At 42.8% G+C, this 23,637-nt stretch overlaps 1 protein-coding gene across 4 annotated transcripts in view; it reads right to left on the minus strand.

Moving 5' to 3' along the window:
- Gigyf2 (GRB10 interacting GYF protein 2) overlaps window positions 1-20,756 on the minus strand; it is a 135,563-nt gene extending 114,807 nt beyond the window's left edge. For all 4 annotated transcript variants that reach the window (XM_048344514.1, XM_048344512.1, XM_048344513.1 and 1 more), the window contains exons 1-3: window positions 20,667-20,756; window positions 16,104-16,166; window positions 12,926-12,989 (exon numbers count right to left, since the gene is read on the minus strand). The gene's annotated coding sequence lies outside the window, so the exon portion shown is untranslated. The remainder of the gene's footprint in view (window positions 1-12,925; window positions 12,990-16,103; window positions 16,167-20,666) is intronic.
- Between the last annotated feature and the right edge of the window lie 2,881 nt (window positions 20,757-23,637).

Genomic DNA, 23,637 nt, shown 5'->3' on the forward strand with positions numbered 1-23,637 from the left:
CAGGATTGTAGCCTTCTTTCTCCAACTTGGTAGCCAAAGTATAAGAGGATGAAAGCTAACAACATATTTAAACCAGGATTAAGGTTTGGTGAGTAAAAGAGCAAAGTGTGTAATACTGGCAAAAATTTGATCTAGACATTGTGGGAAAGGACGTAAGAACAGAAAAGAACAGACAAATCTAAAATTCTAGTAAGGTAAAAAAAAATAATAATAAAAACTAGGCCTAAACATGATTTTAAAAAATGAAGAATTACAAGTGGAAGTAAAACTCAAGAAACCAGGAGCCTAGGAGTCTGCCTGGGTCATCCACATGGACTGTCTGAAGTCACTTTAGAATAATGGCAGTAAAGAGTAGAAAAGAGGGACTGAGGATATAGCCTAGCAGTAGAGTGCTTGCCTAGCATGCATGAAGCCCTGGGTTCAATTCCTTAGCACCACATAAACAGAAAAGGCCAGAAGTGGCGCTGTGGCTCAAGAGTTATAGAGTGCTAGCCTTGAGCAAAAAGAAGCCAGGGACAGTGCTCAGGCCCTGAGTTCAAACTCCAGGACTGGCAAAAAAAAAGGAAGGGAAAGGAGGGGAGGGGAGGGGAGGAAAGGGGGAGGAGAGGGGAGGGATAAGGGGAAGGGAGAGAAAAGGGAAGGGTAGGGAAAAGGGGAGGGGAAGGGAAAAGGAAGGGGAGGAGAAAGGGAAAGGGAGGGGAAAGGGGAGGAGAGGGGAAAGGGGAGGAGAGGGGAGGGGAGGCAGGCAAGCAGACAGTGAATCCAAAAGTGATACTACAATGTCTACATCTGGTAACAAAAAGAATAAAATGCTGTATTGTCACACAGTATGAACTCCATAGGAAAAAGGATTCTGAACAAAGATCAAAGATTTATGACTGGAATCAATATATAACCCTCAAAACCTGCAAGTGTATATGACAAGGATACTACTAACAATATAGATACAATAAAAGTAAACCAGGCTGAATTTATCAAACCATATGCTTCTGATTTGAGCACATATTTGCTGTATTTTATACCTAATTGTGTAAGGTTAGATTAAGACAAATGGAATAGCTAGAAAAAATAGTACAATTAAGAAAACATCAGGATCAGGCACAGTGATTCACACCTATAATCCCAGCTACTTAGAAGGCTAATAACTGTTTGATCGCCATTCAAGGCCAGCCCAAGCAGAAAAGTGAGACTATTTCAATAAATATTGGTATACTTTATATTGGTATACTGTTATACTCCAAGATACTTGGGAGGGGGGCTGGGGATATGGCCTAGTGGCAAGAGAGCTTGCCTCGTATACATGAGGCCCTGGGTTCGATTCCCCAGCACCACATATACAGAAAACGGCCAGAAGTGGCACTGTGGCTCAAGTGGCAGAGTGCTAGCCTTGAGCAAAAGGAAGCCAGGGACAGTGCTCAGGCCCTGAGTCCAAGGCCCAGGGCTGGCCAAAAAAAAAAAAAAGATACTTGGGAGGCAGGCAAGAGCTTTTGATCAGAAGGCTAGCCCCAAGCAAAAATGCAAAACTCTACTGGTTGCTCACCCCTGTAATCCTAGCTACTCAGGAGGCTGAGATCTGAAAATCACGGTTCAAAACCAGACCAGGCAAGGAAAAGACCATGAGACTTTTATCTCCAATTAACTACCAGAAAGCCGAAGTGGTGCTGTGGCAGTAGAGCACTAACCTTGAGCAAAAGAGCTCAGAGACAGCCAGTGTCTAGGCCCCAAGTTCAAGCCCTATGACTGACAAAAGAAAAAGAACTGAAGCAAAAAGAGGGTTGAAAGAAAGCCTCAAGTGGCAGAGCCCCTTTCTAGAAAGTAGTAACAGTAGCAGTAGTAATACAAAACAATGTGGATGAATCACTGATGTAAAGTTTTGCCAAAGAAGCCAGATACAAAAAGAACATATACTAAATGATTCTGTTTACATGAAATTCCAGAAGAAATAAAATTGCAGGACACTGGTCACTCACACCTGTAATCCTAACTACTCAGGAGGCTGACATCTGAGGATCCTGGTTCCAAGCCAGCCCAGGCAGGAAATCTCCAATTAAACAGTAAGAAGGGCTGGGAATATGGCTAGTGGTAGCATGCATGAAGTCCTGGGTTTGATTCCTCAGTACCATATAAACAGAAAAAGACACAAGTGGCGCTGTGGCTCAAGTGGTAGAGCATTAGCTTTGAGCAAAAAGAAGCTCAGGGACAGTATCCAGGCCCTGAGTTCAAGTCCCAGGACTGGCAAAGAAACAACAACAAACAAATACTAAAAAGGCAGAAGTGTGTGGGGAAAAAAGTAATGTACTCATTACCTAACTTACGAAATGGTAACCATTCTGTACAATACCTTAATAATAACAATAAAATTTAAAGCTGGAATGGGTTGAGCAAAATAGCCAAGTGAGAGCACAGACCCTGAGGTCAAGCCTCAGTACCAGCACCAAAAATAAATAAAAATCTATACTAACAAATTAGCAGGAAGGAGGAGAAATAATTTTAAGAAAAAAGGCGGGGCTGGGGATATAGCCTAGTGGCAAGAGTGCCTGCCTCGGATACACGAGGCCCTAGGTTCGATTCCCCAGCACCACATATACAGAAAACGGCCAGAAGCGGCGCTGTGGCTCAAGTGGCAGAGTGCTAGCCTTGAGCGGGAAGAAGCCAGGGACAGTGCTCAGGCCCTGAGTCCAAGGCCCAGGACTGGCCAAAAAAAAGAAAAAAGAAAAAAGGCAACGCATGGGAGTGGTGGAAAGGTTATATATTACTATACAAATATTTGTCAAAACTCATGAAAATGTACATGAGTATATTTAAAATGAAGGCATTTTATTACATGTAACTAAAAAAGATTCTTTTTTAAGATTAAGCTTACTAAAAGTAAATAAAATTTCTTCTCCAAAAAAGGTTTTAAGCTGGGGCTGGGAATATGGTCTAGTGGTAAAGTGCTTGTCTCATATACTTGAAGCCCTGGGTTCAATTCCTCAGCACCACGTATATAGAAAAAGCCAGAAGTGGCACTGTGGCTCAAGTGGTAGAGTGCTAGCCTTGAGCAAAAAGAAGCGAGGGACAGTGCTCAGGCCCTGAGTTCAAGCCCCAGGACTGGCAAACAAAACCAAACAAAAAGGGTTTAAGCTAGGCACTAATGGCTCAGCTTACAATCCTAGATATTCAGGAGGCTGAAATCTGAGAATTGAAGTTTAAAGCCAGCCCGGGCAAAAAAAAAAAAAAAAAAAGGGCTACAAGACTCTTATCTCCAATTAACCAGTAAAAAGTCAGAAGTGGAATTGTGGCTCAAGGGGTAGAGCACCAACCTTGAGTGAAAAGGTGAGGATGAGACCCTGAGTACAAATACCAGTACAAAAAAATAAATAAATAAATTCAGTTCTGCAAGGAACAAATCTGACAAGGTATGATGTTGACAGTACAAGATCTTGATATGATATGATAGAAATTCCCTTTGACCCATCTAGGGTCATCTATCCCAAAGCCCACAACCCCAATCAAATTGTGAGAAAAACATCAAATAAACTCTAAGAAAGAGGTATTCTACAAAATACTTAACCTGTAATAGTCCTTAAACTTAAGGTTATCAAAACAAGGGCAAGTCTCAGGGGAACTATGCCAGCCAAGAGAAGCCAAGGATACATGACTAAATGTAATATGATATACTGGATGGGATCTTCAAAAAGAAAAAAGACACTAGGCAAATCTAAGGAAATGTGAGCCAGTCATGGTGGCTCAAGCCTATAACCATAATATTCAGGAAGCTGAGGCTGGAGGACCACAAATTCAAATCCAGTCGGGACTACACAACAAGACCTTGTCTCAAAAACTAAGGTCCTCAATCATACTAGGCACATCTCACATACTCAATAATGTACATATGTACGTAGCTCTAGTATTTAAGACTGTAGAAGCTGAGAGGATATTTTAACCCCGGCACAAGTTTGGTTGAGACAGTGCTGGGGTAAATTACTTTTAAAGGAATTTTAATTAATAACAACTTCCTCAAATCCTTATCTCCTAAACCCTAAAATCCTCTATGAAGGCTCTCAAGTTCAGTGGCAGAGTGCTTAGCTCAATCCCCAGAACCTAGAATATTCTTTTTTTCAACTCAGGGCCTGAGCACTGTCCCTGGCTTCTTTTTTGCTCAAGGCTAGCATTCTACCACTTGAGCCACAGTGCCACTTCTGGCCATTTTCTGTATATGTGGTGCTGAGGAATCGAACCCAGGGCCTCATGTATACGAGGCAAGCACTCTTGCCACTAGGCCATATCCCCAGCCCCACCTAGAATATTCTTAAACCTCAATAATGTGTTCATCCAATGTCAAACAATTTTTAAGTAATTTTTAGGAACTCATTCTAGGCTAGGTATGCTCAATTGGAGACAATTTGCCTAGCATGCAGAAGGCCCTGGGTTCTGCTCCAAGTACCACACACACACAAAATGAACATAGCATGTAAATGGTAATACAAAGAATTATTCTACGGGTTGGAGGCATCACTGGGTTGGTAGAGCACTAAACCAATGAGTGAAAGTATCAAATACCGAGTGCAAGTCCTGGTCTCGGAACAAAAAAAAAAAAAAACAGAATTGCTCTACTCCTCAAAGTAGTTACTCAGACATCAAAACTCTTTCAGAGCATATGTAATGCCCAAAATTTTCATGATAATCCTAATAAGAAATTCCTTGCCTTTTTCATTCTGATGGTTCTTGCAGTGGTCATAATATGATGGGTAAAACTGCTGGCAACTTATAACATCACTAGTTATTGACACCACACTATAGTAGTAGTTATTCTACTAGTGCTATGTACTCACAAAAAGAAAAAAGGCCATCCAACAATGCCCCTGGTGCCAGGCTCCTGAGGCTCACACCTGCAGTCCTAACAACTCAAAAGGCTGAGATCTGAGGATGGCAGTTCAAAACTAGCCCAGCCAGAAAGCCCATAAGAATTTTATCTCTAATTAACTACCAAAAGAGCCAGAAGTAGAGCCATGGCTCAAGTGGTAAACATTAGCATTGAGCCAAAAAAGCCCAGGGACAGCACCCAAGCCCTGAGTTTAAGCCCCAGTACCAGCACCCTTCTCTGCCTCCCGAAAAAGAATGCCCTTGGCAACTCAATGAACAGTATTAACTATATTAATGCATTTCCAAGGAGAAGTAAGGAGGCAGAACTTCTGCTACATACAAATCATGAAGACACACCACAGTTCAGATTTGTGACATGGCTACTTTTTTTTTTCGTGGGAGATTATGTTCACTTGGAAGAACAGCAGACACACAAATAGAATTACGAGATGTGGGTCTTTAGGAATTTTTTTAAAACTGGTACTTTTTTTAAAAAGCAACGGAGTATTTCAGAAAAAAGTTGAAATTTTGGAAAATGTCTGTTCACTACTAGGAGTTTGACAGTTCTCTAATACGCAGACATTACTATTAATACCCAAATATTTAAAACCTTTTCATACTCTTGAAATACCAACACAATACCCAAAGACAGACAAATTTTTAAAACTGTTGCAAAATACAAAGTGGTGGGGTGGGAGTGGCGGAGGGGTGGTGGGGGTGGGGGTGGTATTTATTTTGGGATTGGGGAGAAGGATGAAAGGGAACAGTGAACAAATGCAATCATGCTATTCATTCATTATACACTACATGGAAAATGAACTATGTAACATGTAAGCAGGGATGGGGAATATTGAGGAAAGAGAAGGGGTTACAATTTCAAAAAGAAAGAAATGTACTCGGTACCTTACTCATGAAATGGTAACCCTTCAATGCAATACCTAAGTAATAACAATAAAATTGTATTTAAAAAATAATAAACAGGGCTGGAAATGTGGCTTACGGATAAGAGTGCTTGCTTAGCATGCATGAAGCACTGGGTTAGATTCCTCATCACCACATAAATATAAAAAGCCGGAAGTGGCACAATGGCTCAAGTGGTAGAGTGCTAGCCTTGAAGGCCCTGAGTCCAAGCTCCAGGACTGGCAAAAATACAAGACAAACACTCTTGCCACTAGGCCATATTCCTAGCCCCCTGGCAAAAATAAATAATAAAAAACATCACTAGGATGTTTGAAAATGAACTATATGTTGAAAATGAACTATACAACCGTGGGTGGGAATAGGAGGGAAAAACTAGGAGAGAGGGAAGGAGTGGCATTGTCCAAAAAGAAACGTACTCATTACCTGACTTATGTAACTGTAACCCCTCTGTATGTCACTTTTTTTTTTTTTTTTTTTTTTTTGGCCAGTCCTGGGCCTTGGACTCAGGGCCTGAGCACTGTCCCTAGCTTCTTTTTGCTCAAGGCTAGCACTCTGCCACTTGAGCCACAGCGCCACTTCTGGCCATTTTCTGTATATGTGGTGCTGGGGAATCGAACCCAGGGCCTCATGTATACGAGGCAAGCTCTCTTGCCACTAGGCCATATCCCCAGCCCCTGTATGTCACCTTTATAATAAAAAATAAAAAAAAGAAACATCAAAAATTTACAAAATAAGTCAGTGGCTCATGCCTGTAATCCTAGCTATGAGAAGGCTGAAATCTGAGGATCATGGTTCAAAGCCAGCCTAGGCAGGAAAGTCCATGATACCCTTATCTCCAATTAGCCACCAGAAAAACAGAAGTGGCACTGTGGCTCAAGTGGTAGAGCACTAGCCTTGAGCTGAAGAGCTCAGGGACAGTGCCCAGACCCAGAGTTCAAGCCCCACAACCCACCAAAAAAATAAAATAAAATTACAAAATAAGAAAATTCACGAATGAAGATCGGCTTTTACATTACAACTAACCTTTTAAGAAAACACTGCTTGATGAATTTTAGTGCAGTATCAGTATCGAGAGACTTAAAATTATCTGGTAATACTACTAAGTTACTACATTTTCCAACTATATACACAAAAAGGATACATGTCCTTTACATAGTTTAACCATGGAAATATCAACACATTAAATGCAAAACCCAAACTGCCTCCTTTAAAAGTAAAACATAAAACTAGCAAAACGTTGAAACAATGATACTCTCCTTAGCCAATTATTTTTTAAATGTTTAAAAAACAAGGGCTGGGGATATGGCCTAGTGGCAAGAGTGCTTGCCTCGTATGCATGAGGCCCTGGGTTCGACTCCCCAGCACCACATATACAGAAAACGGGCAGAAATGGCGCTATGGCTCAAGTGGCAGAGTGCTAGCCTTGAGCAAAAAGAAGCCAGGGACAGTGCTCAGGCCCCTGAGTCCAAGCCCCGGCACTGGCCAAAAAAAAAAGTTTAAAAAACAAGTATTTTCATAAAAAGATTTGCATCAGGTCGACAGTAAAAATGCCTATAATCCTCATGACTCAGGAGGCTGAGATCTGAGGATTATAGTTCAAAGCCAGACCAAGCAGACCAAGTCTGTGGCTCTTCTCTCCAATTAATTAACAAAAAAATCCCAAAAATGGAGATGTTACTAAAGTAGTTGAGTGCCAACCTTGAGTGAGAAAGCTAAGAGAACAGTGCCTCACCCTGAAATCAAGTTCTAGTACTAACACACACATACGCACACGCTCACACAAACATGCTGGGAATAAAGCTCAGCAGTACAGCTTAATGGTACAGTGCATGCCAAAGCTCTGAGTTGGTTCAGTACTCAACAATGCAAAGAAAAATATATCTCAGATAAAAATGACAAATAAAAGAAACATAAAACAACACACACAATTAAGGGAAAGAAAATTAAAGGATATAAAATATCACTGATGGTAAGAACATCAACATCTAAAACAGCCCGGTGTTGGTGGAGATTGGGGTTCAAAAAGCCAGCCCAGAGAAGAAAAGTCTCTAATTAACCACTCAAAAAACAGAAGTGTGGGGCTGGGGATATAGCCTAGTGGCAAGAGTGCCTGCCTCATATACATGAGGCCCTGGGTTCGATTCCCCAGCACCACATATACAGAAAATGGCCAGAAGTGACGCTGTGGCTCAAGTGGCAGAGTGCTAGCCTTGAGCAAAAAGAAACCAGGGACAGTGCTCAGGCCCTGAGCCCAAGCCCTAGGACTGGCCAAAAAAAAAAAAAAAAAAAAACCCGAAGTGGAGCTATGGCTCAAAAGTGGTAGAGCATTAACCTTGAGCAAACAAGCTCAGGGACAGCGCCCAGGCCATGAGTTTCAGCCACAAAACCAACATACACAAAAAAAGGTCTAAAATATGACATTCACAAAGTATGTAGGGTAGGGTTTGCTATTATATCTTTTTGTTTTGTTTTTTGCCAGTCCTGGGGCTTGAACTCAGGGCCTGAGCACTGTCACTGGTTTCTTTTTGCTCAAGGCTAGCACTCTACCACTTGAGCCACAGTGCCACTTCTGGCTTTTTCTATATATGTGGTGCTGAGGAATCGAACCCAGGCTTCATGTATAGGAAACAAGCACTTTACCACTAGGCCATATTCCTAGCCCAGCTACTGTATCTTTTCCAACAGCAGAAAGGCTTCACAGTTGAGGACTTATTCCTGTGACTATATGAATCCTCTCCCACTGGGGCTTATGAAGATAGGACAGTATGTGTTTTGCTCACCACCTGTGCTAGTCTAGAACCTGGCACAAGGTAAATGGTCAAATATTTGTTGGATTAAAATGAAAAAATGTTAAGCTACCATTCATTAAGAGCATATTTATCGCACATCAGACATTTGTTTTTCTTGTTTTTGGTTTTGGGGGTTTGGGGTGTTTTGTTGTTGTTCTTATTCTTGTTCTTGTTTGGCCAGTCCTGGGGCTTGAACTCAGGGCCTGAGCACTGTCCCTGGTTCTTTTTGCTCAAGGCTAGCACTCTGCCACTTAAGCCATAGCGCCACTTCTGGCCATTTTCTATATATGTGGTGCTGAGGAATAAAACCCAGGATTTCATGTATGTGAGGTAAGCACTCTATGACTAGGCATATTCCCATCCCAGGCATTTGTTTTTGAGACAGGATCTCACTACCTAGGCTGAGTTGAGCATGAAGTCTCAATTTTTTTGCCTCTGTCCCTCAAATACTAGAAGTTATAGGTATGTAAAAGTATGCTCAGCTGCTTGGGCATTTTAGCTTGAGGGAGGAGGGTTCTGTGTATATGAGTCTTAGGGCTTAAACTCAGGGCCTGGGAGCTGAGACCAGTGCTCTACCACTTAGGCTGTACCTCCATTTTCAACATTATGGTGGTTAATTGGAGATAAGAGTCTCACAGACTTTCTTCCTCAGGGCTGGCCTTCTAACTGTGATACTCAGAACTGGAGCATCTTAAGTAACCAGGATTACAGGTATGAGCATGTTGCCTGGACTGCATTTTAGATTTTATTAATCTAGGATAGACTTTCTCAGTAAGAGAGTAAGGCTACTAGAAATTTACCTTGACTAAAACTTCATGTACTAAGTAACAGAAAACTAAACCCACAATTCTCTGCCTAAAAGTGCACCTGCTGTTTACTATATATTACACATTGATATATAGTGTTCAATGATGCTTTGCTAACTTTCCATTTCTTGGCAATTTGTAAAGGAATTTGTTTTGTGCAAAGAGATGACTCTTTCTACCTTTTCCCAATCTTCCTCAACTCTACTATCCCCAAATTCCCACCCCTTCACACCAATGCAGTAAACCCTTTCTCAGGTAAGAATATTATGTTCTTGTAAAATACTACCAGAAACTTAATCAATAATGGTAGAAGTGGGCTGGGAATGTGGCTTAGTGGTAGAGTGCTTGCCTAGCATGCATGAAGCCCTGGGTTCTATTCCTCAGTATCACATGAAGAGAAAAGGCCAGAAATTGCACTGTGGCTCAAGTGGTTAGAGCACTAGCCTTGAGTAGAAGTTCACGGACAGCACCCAGGCCTTGAGTTCAAACCCCAAGAGCAGTACCACAAAAAGAAAAAAACTGCATATACATATAATATAAAAATATATACACACACACATACATAGATACGTAGGCACATATATATGTATATATGTAGCATATATACACGCATGTATACATAATGTGTATATACGCACACATATGTATACATACATACAGAAACACAGATTTCAAGTCTAAGGCCAGCTTGGGCTTGAGACCCTGTCTCAAAAAACAAAGTTTACTTCAGGGACTAGGAACGGAGCTCAATGGTAAAATACTGTGTTTAGCATGTACAATGCTCTGGATTCAATCTCCAGCACTACATAATAATTCTGAAATACAAAAATGTAATTTCAGCCAGGCCCTGGTGACTCATGCCTGTAATCCTAACTACTCAGGAGGCTAAGATCTTTGGATCATGATTCAAAGCCAGCCTGGGCAGGTAAGTTTATTAGACTCTTATCTCCAAATAATCACCACAAAACCAGAAAGTAAAGCTGTAGCTCAAAGTAGCAAAGTTCTAGCCCTTGAGCAAAAGAGCTCAGTAACAATGCCCAAGCCCTGAGTTCAAGCCCCATGACTGTGTGTGTGTGTGTGATTTCAAAAGCTTACACTATGTCAAGGACCCTATCCCAACAGTAAAGGTCCCTACTCCAATTCCAATATTGTGACAAGTCTGCAAAATCTACACTTTAGGTTCTGTATGACTTTCTAATACGCCAGAGTTGCTTGATATTGTTAAAAAATACCCCAAACCAGGCACTGGTGGCACACATCTGTAATCCCACTAACTCAGGAGGATGAGGAAGTAGGATCCAAAATTCAAAGACAGCCTGATTAAGTAAGACTGTATCAAAATAAAAAGACCTAGAGGAAGGGAAGTTTCAGCTTAATGACAGAGCACTTACCTTAAGCATACTTGAGACTCTAATCCCCAATACCACAAAAACTTGTTTAATTATATGTTTTGGGCAGTAATGGGCCTTGAACTCAGAGCCTCACACTTACCAGGCAGGCAAACTACCACTAAGCCATACCTCCAGACTATTTTTTTTTTGCCAGTCCTGAGGCTTGAACTCAGGACTTGAGCACTGTCCCTGATTTCTTTTTGCTCAAGACTAGCACTCTGCCTCTTGAGCCACAGCGCCACTTTGGACTTTTTCGGTTTATGTGGTGCTGAGGAATGGAGCCCAGGGCTCCCAGGGCTTCTGGCATGTTGGTAAGCACTCTACCCCTCAGCCACATTTCCAGCCCCCTCCAGACTATTTTTCAAACCATGATCCTCTGAATCTCAGCCTCCAGAGTAGCCCATATAGGTAGAAGCCACCAAGTGCTTGAATGTAAGTTCCTTTCAACTGATCTGGCTTTCCTTTTATAATACTGGCACAGGCCTAATCCCAGTTTTTGAGCTGTGCCTGGAGTGGTAGGCCCAGGAGCATAACACCAAGCCCACCTTTTTCTACTGAAATCATCTAGGAAACTTCTTTTACTCAAGCTGGCCTGACTTAAAACTTCTGTGCAGCTAGCACAACAGGTACATACACCCCACTATTGGTGGAAGAGTCTTGTGAACTTTTTGTCCAGGCTGGCCTCAAACCACATAGTGCTCCCAAACTCAGACTCCAGGGAAGTTAAGATTATATGTATGTATGAACCACTTTAATTATATATTTTTTAAACCTGAGAAGTCCTAAGGGTACTTGGTGAAATATGCATATATGTTAACTCCTCAGGACACATAAACTGTAAAAGTACACATACAGAATGCTAGAAAAATAAAAAAATTACCTAGAAACTTCTATAGAAGTCTGCCTGTTAATAGCCATACTTGTACCTGTTTCTACTTTTTTGGAACAGCACTTTTCAGCTATGTTTGTACAAACAGACCCCAAACTCATGCTGAAACTAATTACACTACTAAGAGAAAACTGAGGGGCTGGAAATATAGCCTAGTGGTAGAGTGCTTGCCTCGCATAAGTGAAGCCCTGGGTTCGATTCCTCAGCACCACACATACAGAAAAGGCCAGAAGTGGCACTGTGGCTCAAGTGGTAGAATGCTAGCCTTGAGCAAAAAAGAAGCCAGGGACAGTGCTCAGGCTCTGAGTCTAAGCCCCAGGACTGTCAAAAAAAAAATCCTCCTAAGAGAAAACTGAGCCAAGTCTAATTGATCAAATTTTCCTTCCCAGAAATAGAAATATGAACACTGAGCTACAAATCAGCTGGCTAGTAACATGAGAGCTTGGCTTCATATGAGGCTTCAGAAATGAAGCAGCCATTTTCTTCTATGTCTGTTAGAGCACAAAAGGCCACACAACAGTAAGATAACAGAGACAAGACAAAAAAGAAACAGAGATTACATCTGACCAACTGGGAGAAAAGTGCTCTCTAACTACCCTGCCTTGCCAATGCCTCAACTTCCTATTCATGTCCATCATACACTCAACTGTTCCTGGGTTCTCTTATAACACTTTGGCTTCTCTGAATACCTGCCCTGAAAGAACTTCTCTTCCTTTTCCTTCCCATCAAAAAGTAACATTACAAGTCTAGATGCCAGTGGCTTAAGCCTATAATCCTAGCTACTCAGGAGGCTGGGAACTGAGGATCACAGTTCAAAGCTAACCTGGCAGAAAAGTCCTTGGGACTCTAAACTCCAATTACTACTAAAGCCAGAAATGGAACTGTAGCTCAAAGTGGTTGAACACAAAAGCTTAGGGACAGTGCCTAGGGCCTAAGTCCAAGACCTAGGACCAGCAACAAAAATAAAAGTCACTGCAACAAGTTGACACAAATTCATACCACAATCAATGCAGAAAGCTTGGCTATTTATCTGGCTCATAAAGAATCTGAGAAACACCAGAAAAGAAATTTCTACTCACTACCCATAAGCTCACAAGGAATAATAGGATAAAAATAAAAGCAAAAATCTGTGTGGGAGCTGGAGTGCAACTCAAAATTAAAGCACTTGCCTAGTTTGTACAAGATCCTAGATTCAATGCATAGTGCCACCAAAACTTTAAAAATGTTATTTCAAGTCACTTATTTATATATGCCTCCCAACTTTGTGCTTCTCTTCCAACTTACCTGTTCAAAAGCTCTGCTGGTTCACAGCAAGAGGTTTGAGTAGACTGTTCAGGTCCTTTTAACACTGTAAAGTAATAAGAGCATTAATGTAAATCACCTAGCACTCTTTTGGGAAACCCTGAAAGCTTTTCATCATGAATATATCTTACAGGAAATAGCTTCCAAACCTTGTTAAAATACTAGAATCACCTGGTATGTTTATAAAGTAGATTCTTTGGCAGCACAGTGGCACATGTCAGTAGTTCCAGCTACTTGGGAGATTAAGGCAGGAGGATCATTTGAACCTAGAAGTTCAAGACCTAGGCAATATAGCTGAGAGTCTTGTCTCAAAAAAAAAAAAGAAAGAAAGAAAGAAAGAGGGCTGAGAATGTGGTTGAGTACTTGCCTGCATGTTGAGTACTTGAGCATGCATGAGGCAGCCCTGGGTTTGATTACTCAGTACCACATAAACAGAAGGCTGGAAATGGCACTATAGCTCAAGTGGTAGAGTGCTAGCTCTGAGCAAAAAGAAGTTTACTGAGAGTACCCAGGCCCTGAGTTCAAGCCCCAGGACTGGCTAAAAACCCCACAAAACCCACAAACCTAGATTCACTCTCATCAAGAGACAGAAGAGGGATGAAAAATGTTTTGTTTTTTCTTTTGCGCAAGTCCCAAGTGATTCTGATGATGATAACTAACACTACAGTGGCTCAGAGATTGTTATTTGGGATTTTACTTAAAACCATATATTGCAAGACTTCCATTACTTTGTTATTAAACTCTTTTTGTTCCAGTCCTAGGGCTTGAATTTAGGACTGGGAACTGTCTCTGAGCTTTTTTGCTCAGAGATACCACTTGAGCTACAGCTCCACTTCCAGCTTTTTTGGTAATTTACTGGAAATAAAGAGTCTCTTGGACTTTCCTGCATGTGCTGGCTTCAAACCACAATCCTCAGATCTCAGCCTCCTGTGTAGCTAGGATTATAGGTGTGAGCCACTGGCATCGGTTATTAACTCTTAAAGAATATCTGATAGAAAAATAAAAGAGCATAGCAGCACAGCAGTGTAAATCCTACACAAATACCAAGTACTCAGAGATCTGACCACTACCAAGCTATCCAAGGAGCAAAACTCCAGATGTGCTTTCCTACTGCAGAATCACTACCTGCTCACAATGGTATACCAGCAAAAATCATCTTAAAAATCTAAGATAAACAGATGCTAGTGACACATGTCTGCAATCCTAGTTACTCATGATACTAAACTATAAGGACCGAGGTTGGAAACAATCTTGGGCCAAAAAGTTGCCAGATTCCCATTTCCAATTAACAAGCAAAGTACCAGGCTGAAGGTGTGGCTCAAGTGGGTGGGGTAGACTGCCAGCTACATGCAAGCAAGCTGAGCCTCTGAGTACAGGCCCAGGAACCAGCCAAAAAAAAAAGCAGGGGTGGGGAGGTGAAGGAAGTCAGGCACAGTGCTTCATGAGAGCTGAGAATCAAAGTTCAAAGCCTGGGCAGGTCCTTTTAATAGTCCATGAGATGTTATCTCCAATTAGCCAGTAAAAAGCCAGAATGGGAGCTATGGCTCAATTGTTATGCGTGCCAGACTTAAGCAGAAACATCTAGTGCTCATGCCCTAAGTTCAAGACCCAGGACTGGCAAAAAAAAAAAAAAATAGTAAGCTAAGCATGACGGCATACACCGGCACTGGGGAAGCAAAGGCAAGAGGATGATGAGTTTGAGACAAGCATGAGATAGACAGTAACACCTGTCTCAAAAAATAAATAAATAATTGGGACTCTTTTCTGGGCCCCTCTCCACATGAAGAGAACTTACCTTTCACTTTTAAATAACTTTACTGTTTTATCTTTTTTAAAATATAAGTAAATAAGGGGGAGGGGGAGGGGAGAATGAGGGAGGAGGTAACAAACAGTACAAGAAATGTATCCAATGCCTAACGTATGAAACTGTATCAGTTTGACAATAAAAATTTTTTAAAAAACAAAAAATATATAAGTAAATAATTACAAGTAAACAACTGTATTAACAGGGGGAAAAAAGCAACTTAAAGCCACTTACAGCTGAGTACTGGTGGCCCAAGCCTATAATCTTACCTAGTCCAGAGGCTGAGATCTGAGGATCACTGTTCAAAGCCAGCTTTATGCAGGAAAATCCCTGAGACTCTTATCTCCAATTAACTACCAAAAGAGCCAGACCTGGAGCTATGGCTCAAGGTAGAGCACTACCCTTGAGCACAAAAGCTCAGAGACAGTACCTAGGCCCTGGGTTCAAACACCAAGACCAGCACCAAAAAGGAAAAAAAAAGAGAGACACATATTTTTTATTTAATTTTGCAAAAAGTTGTTACCATGTTTTCTAAAAGTTCATCCAATTATGGCAGAAGGAAAAATGGGTAGATTAAAAAAATTCTCCTATAGGTCTAATTCAAGAACTAGCTCCAGGGTGTTTCCTATTTCAAAATAAGATCAAATTAATAATAACTTATAGTTAATAAGGCAATGCAAAATTGTGTTCCTTAATCACTTTAGTTAGGGAAATACTTTGAGAACATTTTTTATAACATGAAGTTGGCCTCTAAAGGGAATAATCTTTCATTTTTCAAATCTCTTCCTCTTCTCCCAACTTCACATAAAATTAAATGCAATTCAACATTATCATTTTCCATTCCCACAGAATTAACAAAATTTAAAAATGAAAACAATATGGCCAAGAAAAGTGAAAATCTGGAGCTAGGAATCAGTATCGAATGCCTATAATCCTAGCTATTCAGGAGGCTAAGACGTAGAGCATCATGGTTCAAAGTCAACTCAAGCAGAAAAGTCCATGAGACTCCATCACCAATTAACCAGCAAAATGCTGAACTGGAGGTGTTCTTCAAGTGGGTGGCACACTTAGTCATGAGCAAAAAAGCTGAGGAAGAGCATGAGACCCAGCATCAGTATTAAGCCCCAGTATCAGAGCACACACGCACACACGCGCACGCGCACGCACATAAATGCACACACACACAATCTTTAGGGCATCCAAAATTCATTGGGAACCCTAAGATTTTATCACCCTAAAACACTAGTGAGGGTTCAAGGAGAAGAAAAAAAAAATTCAGGTTCAGACATTTATAACAATGACTAAATAATATTAAGGCAATTCAAACTGTCAAAGAAAAATGGACATATAACTTGCCTCTAAATTATGCTGATTAACACCAACGTAGGCTGTAGATTCAACCTAATGAGACTGGTCCCACTCTAGAATAAAACAGAAAGTGTGGAAAATTTAGTCAGCAGAGATAATAGTTACAAAGTTAGTTTCTTTAAAATCAAAAGATTGGCGGGGGAAGGGAAAGGGGGAGGAGGGAGGGGGGTATGAGGGACAAGGTAACAAACAGTACAAGAAATGTATCCAATGCCTAACATATGAAACTGTAACCTCTCTGTACATCAGTTTGATAATAAAAATTTGAAAAAAAAATAAAAATAAAAAAATAAAATCAAAAGATTAGAAGGGCATGGGACAAGTACTCTTTTCATCCAAAAGTCTTCCCAAATAGCAATCTTTTAATAGTGTCATCTTCCATTGTAAAGGTTAACAAAGAGAACAGACCTACAGAATATTAAAATGCAGTGTCATGAGATGAAACAAGCTGATATGACATGAGGACATAATCTGGAAACACAGTTTCAAAATTTCAACAAAGGAACAAGAGGGAGAAATGTAGTTACTTTAATCACTACCTCATCACTATCATCAATATGTCCTCTATGAGCCAGAAGCTCCATTCACATCTTGACCTTGTAACTCCCTGATTTTGAGACAAATCTGCTACAAATTATTTTCCATATAGACAATTCATCAGCAAAAATGCTTCAAAACCAAAATATTAAATTCCTCAAGTAAACTAAAATTAAAGAGGACACTTAAAAGAAATTGGAGACAAACTAAAAGGAAACAAAAAATAATTCCCTAGTTTATTAAGCATCAGATAAATTTAAGAACTAGTCGAAAAGGCAATAGTGGAAGAATGAAAAGCAGAGAAGTTCTACACATGTAAAATACTATAAAGGATATTTATATAAAATTAGGAGAATCCCTGAGGTATTTAAAACTAAACTAGGCAATACAGAATTAAAAGAAACTCTTTACTAAACAGTTAAAGATAACTTAATATACTGATACCACCTAGTTGTATTCCTGTGTACAAACTTTAATGGGAATTCTTCATTTCCTTACATTCCCAAGATGTCTCCTTTTTGGCAGTTGTGGTGTTTGAACTCAGCTTCACATTCAGCTTGCCTGCTCTACCACTAATGCCACATTTTTCAACCTGTCTTTTTGGTGATTAATTTGCAGTCTTGTGGACTCCTTGCCCATGCTGGTTTCAAACCATGATCCTCTTAATTTCCTTATATGAGCACCTTGAATTTTTCCAAATGGGGTGGGCAATGTTGGTCCAGGTCTCTATAATCTGATTTTCTTTGAGTCATAATGAAATCTCACTACTCAGGAGACAGAAGCGAAGGATCACAAGTTCCAAGCTTCAAGCTAGCCTAGGCTGCATACCCAGGAGTTCAAGGCCTTGACCACAAAAACAAGACCCTGTCTCAAACCAAAAGTCATAAAAACAAAAAACATACAGGGGCTGGGAATATGGCCTAGTGGCAAGAGTGCTTGACTCACATACATGAAGCCCTGGGTTCAATTCCACAGCACAACATATGTAAAAAACGGCCAGAAGTGGCGCTGTGGCTCAAGTGGCAGAGCCTTGGGCAAAAAGAAGCCAGGGACAATGCTCAGGCCCTGAGTTCAAGGCCCAGGACTGGCAAAAAAAAAAAAGATACAAATTTCAGAATGGACAGGGAATAATCCATCTCATCTTTATACTAAAAAGGTATGCACACATATTTCCTATTAGATTCCCTTTCACTCCTGCCTCTTCTGACTAGAGTAGCCTCAGAAGCAGCCTTGGATTCTTTGTGAACGTTAGCTTCCAGGCAAGCAGTACGGCTAAAGTGGCACAGCAACTATCTAGCAAGTTAAGAGTTCAAACCCCAGTACCATTACCACTAAAAAAGTTAGCTTACCCTTTCAGGGACTTGGGCCTCAGCTTAAAATTATCCCTCCAGGGCTGGGTGCTGTAATCCTAGCTACTTCTATATGCTGAGATTTTAAGGATCTAGATTCCAATATAGCCCAGGCATAAAAGTTCTCAAGATCCCATCTCAACAGAAAAAAGTATGACCTGAGCCTTCCAGCTATAGCACAAAGTATAAACAGGAGGACTCTGGTCCAAGCCAGCACTTGCTTAACAAGCAGAAAGCCTTAAGTTCAAACCACAGTACTGCCTCAAAATAAATAAACCTCTCCCACAACTCTCTATCCTATCCCCCCCCCATCACTATACAGATGGTCCCCAACTTAGAATTGTTCAATTTAGAACTTTATGTGATTCACAGAAACCATTCTTTGAATTTTGATCCTTTCCTGGGCTAGCAATGGTATAATACTCCCTGGTAATGGTAGTCAGTGATAGTATCTACAGTGCCCACCCACAGGATCAGAAGAAATAGTCAAGACTCTATAGTACATTGTGTTGTTAAGCTGTTAATGTGCAATAAACCAGGTACACTAAACTTTTTTTTGCCAGTCCTGGAGCTTGAACTCAGGGCCTGAGCACTGTCCCTGGCTTCCTTTTGCTCAAGGCTAGCACTCTACCTTTTGAGCCACAGCACCACTTCCGGCCTTATTTGGTGCTGAGGAATCGAACCAAGGAATTCATGCATGCTAGGCAAGCACTCTACCGCTAAGCTACATTCCCAGCCCTAAGCTCATTTTGTAAACTTACAATGCTTGCAACTTAAAATGGGTGCAAGGTGGGAAGCCATATAAGGCCTGAAAAATCATTTGGTTACAAGACAGGACAGACATATAATGCTTCTTCCTTGGCTTCCCAAGACCCATCTGCCTGTATTGATAATTTTGTACAGTCCATAATGATGTTATAAATATCCCAATGGCCCTTGGCAGGGGAAAAAAAAAAAAGGCTTCCTACCCCTGGAACATAGCCTCATCATTATGTCAAGGATCAGCTATATATGTTACCTAAGAATTTTCTTTCCTGTCTAGAAATAAACTTCATGAAGACAGGAATTTTTTGTTTCCTCACCCAACAGTTCTGTATACATAGACTCAACCTCTGTCAAAGAAGTGAATGAATGAATGAAAGCACATAGTCCCTTCTCCCTCCCCAACCTCAAAACCCTTAAGGCTTTGTCAAGTACAAAGAGTGTTAAGTTCTTTCCTTTCTAGTGAATTACTATCATCACCTGTGCATCCCTGTGTTGTCAAAGGATCACATGCCATTTTTCCAGTTATATGCCACTTTTAAATTATTTTTCCAGTGCCCTCCTCTGATGTAACATCCGATGTAACAAAAAGTACATATTCCAGTTTAAGCACCCCAAAAGCTGCTACACTGACTAGTAAAACACATTAAAATTTTTAAAAACATCAATGAATAAGAGCATGTGTGTTCTAACCAAAAAGGCCAAACTCTTGAAGGCCAGAGGGGCCAATAGGATTAAAGTTAAAGCACAAAAAGGATGACCATAAATAAATAATGAAAATCTCCTTCCTGATCTAGGTAGTCATTAGAATCTAAAAGGGAAGACACTACATAAGGAAGAAAAAGCAAAAAACAAAAACGTTTCGCAGAATACAATACTGTGAACTAAAATTGCTTGTAATTCAAGTTACACAGCACTGGATAGAAGCCATTCGGAGGTTCTAGACCGTTCATTTCTTGCAAGTTACATTGGATATACTTACCACCTTTCTTACAGAGAGACAAAGTGTGTTTAAGTGCTTTGACTTTCAGGAAACTGAAGGGGAGGCGGGAGGAAGGAGAGAGCAGGACTAGATAAATGCAAAGCACAGTCACTGCTTCCCAAACACGGGCATCCAATCTGTTTAATACCCGACTGCCGGGCTCGCTGGATCTCCATTTCGGCCACACAAAACTCAAGTGCTCGGAGTGCTTCGTGGGAAACTGCTTTACACCTAAGGCTGATGGCGATAATGCCCGCCTCAACCTGCCGAGAACGTTCGGATCCTGAGAGCTTCCAGGGGCTCCACTCTCCCCGCCTGTCCTAGGATCCCATCATGGCTCCACCTGGCCTCGGGCCTGGTCCAGACCCAGTCCGCTCACCACGGAAGCAGCCTTCCTCCCCCACGTCGTGCAGATGCTGGGAGGGGGAATGCCGGGGCGCACCTCCCGGGGGCCGGCCCCGGGGCAGCTGTCGGCCGCGGCAGCTGTTACCCGGCGTACCCCGAGGCTGGGCGGGCTCCGGGGGCAGCGCCAGGCGAGCGCCGGGGCCCGGAGCGAGCCGGCCCGCCGCTGCCCGCCGCCCTCCTCCCGCCGCGGAGACCCCCGCGACGCCAAGGGGGGGCCCCGGCAGAGGGGCTCCCCGGCGGCCGGGCCGGGCCGGGCCCGGGCCCCGCGGCGCCCTTCACCCGGGAGGCAGCCCCCTCCCGCCCCTCACCTGACCTGTCCCCTCGCCAAGACGCCCCGAGCCGGCCGCGGCCGCTGGCTGAGCAGCCCCGGGGGTGTCCATGCGGCCGGCTTTGGCCGGAGCTGCGGGGACGCGAGGGAGGCTCAGGCGGCCCGGGACGCGGCGGCAGGGCCGGGGCGCACGGCGGAGCCAGGCAGGGCGGGGGGAGGGTGGGGGACGAGACAGAGCCACTGGTTACCTGCGGTCCGGGACAGGGAGTCTCTCAGAACCCAAGTCAGCCCTCAGCCTCAACAACACAAGATGGCCGACACGTCGCCACGCACGTCACGTGACTGCGCGCGCTCCGCCACGCCCCCGGCCCCGCCCACTCCCTCGGCCCGCCGCCCTCCCTGCTCTCTCTCTCTCCAGCCTCCCACGACGCGCTTCCTTTCCGCTACTGCCCACCCCTGGTCCGGACCCCGCCCCTATCCGGGACCCGGATGAAGATCTGGAAGAGGGCGGGATGGTGGCGACGCGCAAGCGCGCGTGGCCTCTGGGCTGCAGCTCCGAGCCTGCCCTTGAGTGCAGCCCGTGTCCGGGCTTGGGGCCAGGCCCAGGGACCCTGAGGACTCGCCGTCCTGGGCTCCCGTGCCGGGCCAGCTCCCAGCTCGGAAATCTCCGCATCGCTTCTGAGCTGGTCTTCCAGCTGCCACACAGCTTTTCGTCCAGCTGATTCCGGCGGGTTTGTTGTCATCCGAGGACGAGCGGAGAAGCTCAGGTGCAGAACTGAGGGGTCATTTCAGAGCGTTGGAACGTGACCTCTGGCAAGAAGTATGGGACACCTGGTACATCGGGGCCCACATCCCCACCCCACCCCCACCCCCACTAAAGCCCTCCTGGTGTCAGGATTGCCACGTAAAATGCAGGAGCCCAGCAACGTCTAGGACACCAGCCCTCCCCACCCCGCTCTTGTGTATGTGACATTCACATCTAGCTGGGCTTCTTTGCTTAAGCTGCTAGGACTGACTACCTTCTAAGGTCATCTGTTCTTTGCATGCCATTATACCCTTCCTCCCCCACCCCTCCAAGCTGAGGGTCCACCGGGGGTGGGGGTGGGGGGGAGGGCTCACATGCTAGGCAAGTGCCCAACCACGGAGCTCCAGCCCCATGCTCAGTCTCTTTTTCACAGGCTCCTTCCCGACAAATATAATATATATAGCGTGTGTATGTATATACACACATACTCAAATGTCTGAAAATTCGATGTAAGAACTACAGTTTCACTTAAAATATTTTTTTGCAAGTCTTCCAATTTCCTTACGAATGGTACAATAGCACTCTTCTCTGAGGGGTGAGTTCATTGTGTACATATACCACATTTTCTTGATCCCTTGGTCCATTGAGGGGCATCTGGGCTGATGACATTAAGTGAAGTAAGCCAGACCTGAAAAAACAAAAGTTGCATGGCTTCCCTCATTTGTGGTAGCTAGAATGCACCTATAAATCTATACATAAACACATTGGGTGGTATGCAAGCGGTTATAAATGAATTCACTGAAGTATAGTAGACTCAATGGAGAACTCAAGCAGTATAATTCTTTAGAAAGTCTAAGTCAAAGCCCAACAAAATAAATACCAGAAAATAGGTACTTGTTGGGGGGGGGGTAAGTGGGGTAGATGAATGAAAGAAAATAAAAATATTCAAAAAGGGCTGGGAATATGGCTTCGCTGTAGAGTGCTTACCTAGCAAGCATGAAGCCTTGGGTTGGATTCCTCAGCACCACATAAACAGAAAATGGCCAGAAGTGGTGCTATAGCTCCTTGATCAAAAAGAAGCTCAGGGACAGTGCCCAGGCCCTGAGTTCAAGCCCCAGGACCAGTCCAAAAAAAAAAAAAGGAGGAAGAGGAGGAAGGAAGGGGCTTAAATCACCATCCTACCTATATGATCCATACTGCACCTCCCCCACCCGTGTGTTCCCACCCAAGCTGTGCTCTTGGGCCCTTCGACATGACATTCAGCATTAATGCTTGCACATGCTATTCCTTTGTGTTTCAGTGCCAGACCCAACGCTTTCCCCTTCTTCCCAACAAGTAACTCCTGTTCAGCTTTAAACACCTATAAGATCGAGCCCAGGGCCTTGTACATGCTAGGCAAGCTGGCTATGGCTGAGCTACATCCCCAACTCTCATGAAGGTTTCTTTAATCTCTGCCATAAGGTCAAAGTTAATCCCTTGGCACTGCACCTTTTAAGAAAGAATAAAAACACATGTGTTGTGTGCTTGTATCCTCTTGGAATGTTGGTGACCGAGCTATGGAGCACTAAGAAAACCACCCGCGCTTCTGAGCAACGTGTTTTTGGAATCTCAACCAGGATGCTCAAGCCCAGAGTGGCTGAGGGCAGAGCCCATGTCCCTAAGTGGTGTGGCTGGACACTCTCTGAGCTATGCCTATTGTTTTTAATCAAGATAGACTGCAGCTGTAGTAAAATTTAGCATTTTTTGTGTACAGTTCTCCAAATATCCACAAACGTGTACAACTACCATCAAATCAAGGTAGGGACTACTTTCTTAGCACCCATATCTGTCCCCCCCCCAAAAAAAAGATCTTGGAAGTCAGCCCTTGCTCCCCCTCCCAGCTGCTAGCTTCTATCCTTACAGTTTCACCTCATGGCTTCACATAGAGTAGTGAAATCTAAAGTCTGTTCACACTTTCACTTAGCCCAATGCATGATTCCTCCATATTGTTGCTTTGTTTTTTCATTGCTGAATGGTATTTCCTTGTATATATGCACCACAATTTGCTGAACCATTTCTTAGTTGAGAGACATTTTGGGTTGTTTTCAGTTCAGGAAGATTATTTGCAAAGTCTCTATGAATATCCACATAAAAGCATTGGTGAAAACCTAAGTTTTTATTCTACTTGGATCAACATCTAAGAATGGGATTGGTGATTGTGTATTGATTGCCTGACTTCATCACAAACTGCCAAACTGATTTTCAGAGTGCCTTGGCCATAGTTTTAGCCTTAAGCTATAGGCTCCCAGAAAGCAGGAACCAAATCAAAGGAAGGATTATGATGGCAATCTAAAGTGACCAAAACTTGTGGTTTTCCCATTACATACACTCCCTCATTCAACTTTGTATCCTTAGCCATTGTCAACAAATGCTCAATAAAAACCTACAGAGTTAAATTAAATTCTCGATCACATAGTTTTTCTGTTCTGTTGTTA

The sequence above is a fragment of the Perognathus longimembris genome, chromosome 4 (genome assembly GCF_023159225.1).
Source record: "Perognathus longimembris pacificus isolate PPM17 chromosome 4, ASM2315922v1, whole genome shotgun sequence".
NCBI lineage: Eukaryota > Metazoa > Chordata > Mammalia > Rodentia > Heteromyidae > Perognathus > Perognathus longimembris.